A 9,654-nucleotide genomic window follows, 5' to 3' on the forward strand; every position below is an offset into this window, starting at 1 on the left:
GAGGACTCTTAGGGAGATGGCTGCACCTGATTTCACTTATGAAAGCTTGTGCATTCAATATCCTGATGAGGGTGTTCCATATGTTCTCAGGACTGGACTAATACATTTGTTGCCTAAGTTTCATTATCTTGCAGGTGAAGATCCTCATAAGCATCTTAAGGAGTCCCATATTGTTTGTTCAACCATGAAACCCCCTGATGTCCAGGAAGATCATATCTTTCTAAAGGCTTTTCCTCATTCTCTGGAGGGAGTGGCAAAAGATTGGTTGTATTACCTTGCTCCCAGATCCATCTCCAGCTGGGATGACCTTAAGAGGGTGTTCTTGGAGAAATTCTTCCCTGCATCTAGGACCACTACCATCAGAAAAGACATTTCAGGCATCAGGCAACTTATTGGAGAGAGCTTGTATGAGTACTGGGAAAGATTCAAGAAATTGTGTGCAAGCTGTCCTCACCACCAGATTTCTGAGCAACTCCTTCTTCAATATTTCTATGAGGGACTTAGCAACATGAAGAAGAGTATGATTAATGCTGCCAATGGTGGAGCTCTTGGTGATATGACCCCTGCTGAGGCTAGGAATTTGATTGAGAAGATGGCTTCCAACTCCCAACAATTCAGTGCAAGAAATGATGCTATTGTCCTTAGAGGAGTCCATGAGGTGGCCAAGGATTCATCTTCATCTACTGAAAATAAAAAACTTGAGGGAAAACTTGATGCCTTGGTCAACCTAGTAACTCAACTTGCCATGAATAAGAAATTTGCACCTGTTGCAAGAGTCTGTGGTCTGTGGTCTATGTTCTTCTGCAGATCACCATACAGATCTTTGTCCTTATTTGCAGCAATCTGGAGTCAATGAGCAACCTGAAGCTTATGCCGCAAACATTTATAATAGACCTCCTCAGCAGCAAACCCAACAACAGCAGAATAATTATGATCTTTCAAGCAACAGATACAATCCAGGTTGGAGAAATCATCCAAATCTGAGATGGGCAAGTCCTCCACAACAACAACAGCTTGTCCCTTCTTTCCAAAATGCTGCTGGTCCAAGCAAGCCATATGTTCCTCCTCCAATACAGCTGCAGTCACAAAAAAGACAACAAGCAACTGAGGCTCCTCCTCAACCTTCCTTAGAAGAGTTAGTGAGGCAAATGACCATCCAGAATATGCAATTTTAGCAAGAGACAAGAGCCTCCATTCATAGTCTGACAAATCAGATGGGGCAGATGGTTACTCAGTTGAACCAAGCTCAGTCCCAAAATTCTGACAAATTGCCTTCACAAACTGTGCAGAATCCGAAAAATGTGAGTGCCATCACCTTGAGGTCTGGCAACCAAATTCAAGTGCCTCCACCAGTAGCAACACCTGCACCTAAACCTGTCAAGCTTCATTCTACACCTGAAAAAGATGATGAGATAGTTGCACAAAAGAGAAAGTTTCCTAAAAAAAATTTCATGTAGGTGGACCTTCTTCTAGTAATTCTGACTTATCGCAGCCGCCTATCCATTTTGGAAGAAGTGGAAAAAGAGATCTTGGAGACCTTCAAGAAAGTAGAGGTGAACATACCGCTGCTAGATGCCATCAAGCAGATTCCAAGATATGCCAAGTTTCTAAAGGAGCTGTGCACCCACAAAAGGAAGCTCAAAGGCAATGAAAGGATTAGCATGGGCAGAAATGTGTCAGCATTGATAGGTAAATATGTTCCTCACATTCTTGAGAAATGTAAGGACCCAAGTACTTTCTGTATACCTTGCATTATTGGGAACAGTAAATTTGAGAATGCCATGCTAGATCTAGGAGCATCAATTAGTGTCATGCCTCTATCCATTTTCAATTCTTTATCTCTAGGACCTTTGCAATCTACAGATGTGGTGATTCATTTGGCAAATAGAAGTGTTGCTTACCCCACAGGTTTCACAGAGGATGTGCTAGTTCGGGTTGGTGAACTTATTTTTCCTGTTGATTTTTATGTTCTTAATATGGAAGAGGGATTTTCCCATGGTTTAGTTCCAATTATTTTAGGCAGGCCATTTATGAAAACAACCCGAACCAAGATAGATGTTTATGCTGGCATATTGTCTATGGAATTTGGTGATATTGTTGTTCATTTTAACATTCTTGATGCCATGAAACATCCATCTGAGGATCATTCTGTTTTTCGTGCTGAGATAATTGATCAGATTGTTGATGATTATATGTTTGATTTTGATTTTGTTCTTCACGGTAGGAAACATCCATTTTTATTTGATCTGCATACTTGTCACTCCTTGTGCATTGAATCTAAATCTGAGTTTGAATTTGATCCTGTATCTGATTTTTATGCTGAGAGTGAATTTGAATTTGAGTCTGGTTCTGATTTTTTGGGTGTTGTACCTTTTGATGTTGATTTTTTAGAGTCAGGATGCATTAACCATAATGCAGGAAGTACATATACTTCTGACTTGCTTTATGAGGTACAGGCTGAGCAACCTTCCTCTTCTCCTACCCTGGTTCCTCCCACTGTTTAGCCACCACCCACACCAGAGTTGAAGCCCTTACCAGCAACCCTCAAGTATGCTTACTTGGAGGACAAGAAAAAATTTTCAGTGATAATCTCCGCCTCCCTTGATGCTGAGCAAGAAGAGAAGTTGTTGCTAGTGCTCAAAAAGCACAAGAAGGCCGTTGGATGGACTTTAGCAGACATTCCTAGTATTAGACCATCTACCTGCATGCATAGGATACTTTTAGAGGATGGAGCTAAGCCAATGAGGCAGCCACAGTGGCGACTAAACCCCGTCATTCTAGATGTGGTAAAAAAGGAAGTGACCAAGCTCTTACAAGCTGGAATCATCTACCCCATTTTTGACAACCAGTGGGTGAGTCCAGTCCAAGTGGTTCCTAAGAAGACAGGCCTCACAGTGATTAAGAATGAAAGGGATGAGCTTATCCCCACAAGAGTGCAGAACAGTTGGCGAGTCTACATTGATTATAGGAGGCTGAACCAGGTAACCAGAAAAGATCATTTTTCCCTGCCTTTCATTAATCAAATGCTTGAGCACTTGGAAGGTAAGTCTCATTACTGTTTTCTTGATGGTTTTTTTGGTTATTTACAAATTCATATTGATCCTGAGGATCAAGAAAAGACCACATTCACCTGTCCCTTTGGCACTTTTGCCTATAGGAGGATGCCCTTTGGCCTATGCTACGCCCCTGGTACCTTCCAGCGGTGTATGCTTAGCATTTTCAGTGATTTTTTAGAGAGTTGCATAGAGGTGTTTATGGATGACTTTACTGTTTATGGATCCTCTTTTGATGCATGTTTGGATAGTCTGGATAGAGTTCTTAATAGATGCATTGAAACTAACCTTGTGCTGAATTTTGAAAAATGTGACTTCATGGTAGAACAAGGTATAGTTTTAGGGCATATCATTTCCAGTAGGGGCATAGAGGTAGACCCTGCAAAAATAGATGTTATTTCACAATTGCCTTACCCCTCTTGCGTGCGAGAGGTTCGTTCTTTTCTTGGTCGTGCAGGGTTTTATAGGCGCTTAATCAAGGATTTTAGCAAAGTGGCCCTTCCACTATCCAATCTGCTGAAAAAGGAGGTGGAGTTTGATTTTGATGACCGATGCAAAGAGGCTTTTGATTGCCTCAAGTGTGCGGTGACTACCACACCTATCATTCAGGCACCTGATTAGACAGCCCCATTTGAGCTAATATGCGATGCATCCAATTACGCATTGGGGGTTGTCCTTGCTCAAAAGATTGATAAGCTGCCTCGGGTGATCTACTATGCTTCCAGAACTTTGGATGCTACTCAAGCAAATTACACTACCACAAAGAAGGAGCTATTAGCGATAGTTTTTACTCTTGAGAAATTTCGTTCATATTTACTTGGTACTTGTGTTATTGTTTATACTGACCATGGAGCTCTGAAGTACCTGTTGAAGAAGGTTGAATCAAAGCCTAAATTGATTTGGTGGATGCTTTGGCTCCAAGAGTTTGATTTGGAAATCCATGATGGGAGCGGTGCATAGAACCTCGTGGCTGACCATCTGAGTAGGATTGAGCGTGCGTCTGAGGACTCACCCATTCAGGATAATTTTCTGGATGACCATTTGTACATTCTGTATAGTATTTCTAATTCCTTCCCTACTCCCTAGTTTGCTAATATTGTGAATTATTTTGTTGCTTCTGTTTTTCCTCCCTTAGCATCTAAAGCTCAAAATGATAAAATTAAGAGCGATGCTAAGCATTATATTTGGGATGACCCCTATTTGTGGAAGTTGTGCAGTGACCAAGTTATTAGGAGATGTATTCCAGACCATGAGATTGACTCAGTCTTGCAATTTTGTCATTCTTCCGCACCAGGTGGCCATCTTGGAATACAGAGGACAACTCGCAAGGTGTTTGACTGCGGTTTCTATTGACCCACCATCTTCAAGGATGTGTGGAGAATCTGTAGCACTTGTGAGCCTTGTCAGAGAGCAGGCGGCTCACTTTCATGGAGGCAGCAAATGCCTCAACAACCCATGTTATTCTGTGAGGTGTTTGATGTCTGGTGTATAGATTTTATGGGGCCTTTCCCTGTCTCTTTTGGTTTTGTTTATATTCTCCTTGTTGTTGATTATGTTTTTAAATGGGTGGAAGCCAAACCCACCAGAACTAACGATGCTAAGGTTGTTGAAGATTTTGTTAGATCTAACCTATTTTGCAGGTTTGGAGTCCCTAGAGCCATCGTTAGTGATCAAGGCACCCATTTTTGTAACAGATCCATGTATGCCTTGCTCAAAAAGTATGGGGTCGTGCACAAAATTTCCCCACCTTACCACCCCCAAACTAATGGGCAAATTGAGATTTCTAATAGGGAGATAAAAAGTATCTTGGAGAAGATTGTGCAGCCGAACAAAAAAGATTGGAGCACCAAACTGGATGATGCTCTTTAGGCGCATAGGACTGCCTACAAAGCACCCATAGGAATGTCTCCTTATCGAGTTGTCTTTGGAAAGGCATGTCATCTTCTTGTAGAGATAGAGCACAGAGCCTACTGGGCTGTAAAGACCTACAACTTCTCTATTGATCAGGCTGGAGAGGAAAGGAAGTTGCAACTAAGTGAGCTAGATGAGATCCATTTAGAAGCCTATGAGAATTCCAAATTCTACAAGGAGAAGACCAAGAAGTTCCATGACAGCTTGATAGCTAAGAAGGACTTCGTGGTTGGACAGAAAGTTTTATTGTATAACTCTAGGCTTGGACTCATGAGTGGTAAGTTGAGGTCAAAGTGGATTGGTCCTTTTGTGGTGACTAATATTTTTCCTTATGGTACAGTTGAGATCAAAATTGAATCCACGTATAAGAGCTTCAAGGTCAATGGACACAGGTTGAAACCATTCCTCACAAATCCCTCCTTAGTGGATGTAGAGGTGGAGGAGGCCTCCTTACTTCACCCTACTTCTCTTCCACCATGACTTAGGGATTTTTCTTTTTCTGTCTCCTTCTTTACTTTTATTGCACTTGTCCAATTTTATTGATTGTTTTGATTGCTCTTGATCTTGTGATTGTGCTACATTGAGGAAAATGCGTTGTTTAAGTGTGGAGGGGAGATTGTTCTTTAATTTTGTTGATTTTGTTTGGTTTTCTAGTTTAATTTTTTTAGGTTTTCTAGGTTAATTTTGTTATTTTGGTTTTATGTTTTGTGTACAACATTGCATGGTTCTCTTTGAATTATAGGTTATGTACAAGTAATGGGTAATTGTTTTTGAAATAGGAGTTTCTTGGCATTTTGTGAATTGAAATCCTTGTTTTTCTCTACATGTCAAGTTAGTTTTGAAAGTTCGAATTGGAAGTGATAGATTTTACCTTGGTGAGAATTTGAGCCATCATCATCTATTTTATTCAGTGTGTTTTGCCCCATTGATTGCTTGCACAATAGCCTTGGTTTGACTCTTGTTGATACTTCCTTCTTCACATGCATGTTGGAGCTTATGTTCCCCTTTCTTTGTTTTGAAGCTCATTACAAGCCTATGTTCCCCTTTCTTTGTTTTGAAGCTCATTACAAGCCTTAAGTGAAAAACCATGATCTCACCCTACCCTTAAGGAATTTTGGAGCTTTGAAATAGTTTTGGGAATAAGTGTGGGGGGTATATTTCATTGGATGATATGTTTTTGTTGGCCATGCTTGATGATGTATTTTGGCCATGCTTGATGTATATACATATATTTCCTAATTGTTGCTTTATTTTTCAATTTCTTTCAATTGCTACTGTTCACGTTAAAAAAAAAACAGAAAAAGAATGAAGTTGAATACATGAGGTCCTTGTTTGAAGACTTGGATTGGTTTGAGGACTTGGTTGACTTTGTTTTCGGTTTACTTTTTATGCTTAATTTTTAATTTTGGTTTTGGGGTTTACTACTTTTTCTTAGTTCTCACTTATTCCCCATTACTCCTCTATTCCTTTGGGTTTTAGTTACTTATCCCATACTTTCCTCTACCTTGTCCTTGGCCCTATTACAACCTTAAAAGACCTTTTGATCCTTATGTGCATGTGTTCGTGGTGTGGTTGTCAATTTTAGAGTCTTGCCAAGTCTATGTGGTGTTTGTTTCATGGGTGCTCTGAGAGTAAACAGTAGCCTAGACACTTGAGAGATAGAGTGCATATCTTATGAGGCTTTATCACTTTTCATTCTTGAGCTGATTGACTATCTTGCCATGTTTGAGATGCTTGGATGATTTTCATGACTGTCTTGATTCTTTAACTCTCTACATGTTGGATGTTGCTCATTCCTTTCATTCCTTGAGATTCATTGAGAAATATGTAATTATTTTTGTGTTTGTTTGTTTCTCTTTAATGTCTCTGGATTTGTTCCTTGCTTTGCTTTTTGATTTTGCCCAGGAGTGCAAAAGGCTAAGTATGGGGGGATTTGATGTGTCATTATTTTCTCCTATTTCTTAACCCTTTTTGTCACCATTTTAATCACTGATTAGCCTTAATTGTCTAATTAATTATGCAGTTTTATCATTTGGGCCTACTTGACTAATTTTGTGTTTTTAATTTAATTTCAGGAGAATTATAAGCAATTGGGCTTGAATCTGGAATTGAGCTTGGACTTGAAGAGAGCAGACAATTTTATTTTATTAAATCTTATCTTATCCAGATTTTATTTCATCTAGATTTTATTTCGTCCAGATTTTATTTCATCCAATCTTATCTTATCTTGTCCAAATTTTATTTTATTTCGTTTATGGGCTTGGACTTAAAAGAGATTCGTAAGCTTTGGGGCTGAGAACCTATATAACAGCACCAGGGTTTTAGTTTTTAGAGTTTTTTCGAAGAGGAGAATAATTCTAGGGTTTTAGAATTTCAGTTTTTAGTGTTCATGCGCATTGTTCACGTAGAATAAAATTCATTTTCTACAATTTCGTTTCTGCTTCAATCTACAATTTCGTTTTCTGCTGATTAATGGAAGGCTAAGTCTCCAGCGTTGTTTTCTCTTGAGGATCAAGCACAACTCTCTTTGAGATTTTGTTATTACTATTGAATACTGATCAGTTTTTCCTCTTCACCAATTACTCTGTATTTGTTGCTATTAATTCATGCATGCTTAATGCTTGATTAATTGTCTCTGTGCTTAATTTACATTCATGCTTAATGATCAGTTTCGTTCATGATTAATTGGTGTATGTGTTGCTTAATCACATAATGACAGCCTTATGTTAATTTTCGCTTAGTAATTTAATTTAGGGTTAGATTAAGTGGTTGAACTGGTTAGGGATAAATCCTCGTAACCTAGGATAAGAGACTTGCTTGTGAATCAAGGGGAAACAACATGTTTTAATTCTGTTATTTTCTAATTAGTTTAATTTACAAAAAACAAACAACCCCCCCCCCCCTCAATTCGTTACTGTTTTATCACTATCTGTTATGAACGTTTGGTTGATCATTGCTCGTTGGGAGACGACCTAGGATCACTTCCTAGATACTGCATTTTTAATGTTTATTTGATTCGAGTACAACCTCGATCACTAAGAACCCAACACTAAGCCATTCCTGGCTTTCATAAACAAACGTTTGGATGAATACAAGTTTTCTTAACACTCAATTAGTGAATAAACAATTAAGCTCAAATACAAAATAACTTTGTTTCACAAAGAATAAACTAATGAAAATTGTATATAAGCCGTCTAGTAATTTCAACAGAGTTTTGCTTCAAGTATTTTCTTGCTCTCTTGTAATGTTTAAACTAATGAAAATTGTATATAAGTCGTCTAGTAATTTCAACAAAGTTTTGCTTGAAGAATTTTCTTGCTCTCTTGTAATGTTTTTCGTTAGTTGCTTCCTCGATGGAGAAAGCATTTTATAGACTTCAGTGAAGGATCTGTTATGGGATCAACGTCAATTCCTTGAAAAGACCATTGTCTCACACTGAAGGATAGGACGACGTATCGTGCTCTCATTAGAGAGGAATTATCCATAGTACAGACAACGCCATGTGTTTTTTGTCCGTAGTGAAAGTGACCTCTAAGGGAATATTTCGTGAAAACCTTCTATTCTCGTCTAAACTGTCATTTTCTTAAATTCAAATGTTAGTAATTCAAAATAAAAAGAGGCAAATATAATTTGTATTAAACAGAACACATGCACTTCTCTTTTTTGTCATTCTTAATCTTTGTGAGTTTCTTTGAGACTGGATGCATAAGTTAACTAAAAGACAGTGTATTATACTGATTTCACAAGGGTGGATGCTCTTTGGATTTAGCATGTTGGACGCTAGATAAAATAGAGCATACTCTCTTTGATTGTGGATGATATTGAATATTATAAATTCCTTTAGCATAATGGTCCTGTCCACTTGTCAAAAACTCATTAGAACATCAATAATTTATACTTATTGTTATATATCAAAATTCAAGGTGGATGAGACGAGTGGTTGTCCAGACCTAACACAAACGAACAACAGAAGGGGTCATTGGCACAACTAGGGATAAGTCTCTTCCAAATTTCCAATTTTTAGGTTTCAAAATTAAGGGAAACAATAGATGAGGAAAATGATTCGTCTCTTGTGTTTAATTGATTGATTTCAATAACTAATTTCATAAAATCAAACTTAAAAACAAAAAAAAAAGAAGTATAACAAATATTAAAAAATTAAAAGATTTAAAAAATTGCAAGGAGGTCCTTTGGACTAACTTACAAATAAAAGAATTTATTGATCAAACAACCCTGATGCATAACAGTGCACATGTCACAATGGTATTGGTCATTCTACAACTTGTACCAAAACATGTTGCCTATAACATGTATAGAAGGAAACACCTTAAAATATAGTAGACTCTACAACAACTCTTTACAAAAGAATTGTGTTGTGGAAGAGATTGGTATATGGGTGGATGGGACTTGAATGGTGGAGGCAGTGGTATGGTTGGGAGTGTGAGTTGTTTTTGGAAGGATCTGGAGAGGGTGGTGTTACATAGAGGGAGACTAGATTTGAGACAGTGGGAGCTAGAGGCAAATATAACATTTTTTGTTTCTTTTGCTAACCTTTTCTTGCAGGATTGGCCAACTGAGGAGGTCAACAAGTTCTTTCCTAAACTATAGGAAGCTAAAGCATCGCAATCAACTATGTTCATGATTATATTGAATGGTCATGCAAATTCTAGAAAAAGAAAAGAAAGTCCTA

The 9,654-nt window shown here is 38.2% G+C and overlaps 1 non-coding gene across 1 annotated transcript; it reads right to left on the reverse strand.

Moving 5' to 3' along the window:
* Positions 1-355: 355 nt before the first annotated feature.
* On the reverse strand, positions 356-462 carry LOC113002237 (small nucleolar RNA R71). The gene has a single exon (XR_003267781.1). It is a non-coding gene; the product is annotated as a small nucleolar RNA R71 (small nucleolar RNA).
* Positions 463-9,654: the final 9,192 nt, after the last annotated feature.

Source organism: Glycine max, chromosome 7 (genome assembly GCF_000004515.6).
Source record: "Glycine max cultivar Williams 82 chromosome 7, Glycine_max_v4.0, whole genome shotgun sequence".
Lineage (NCBI taxonomy): Eukaryota > Viridiplantae > Streptophyta > Magnoliopsida > Fabales > Fabaceae > Glycine > Glycine max.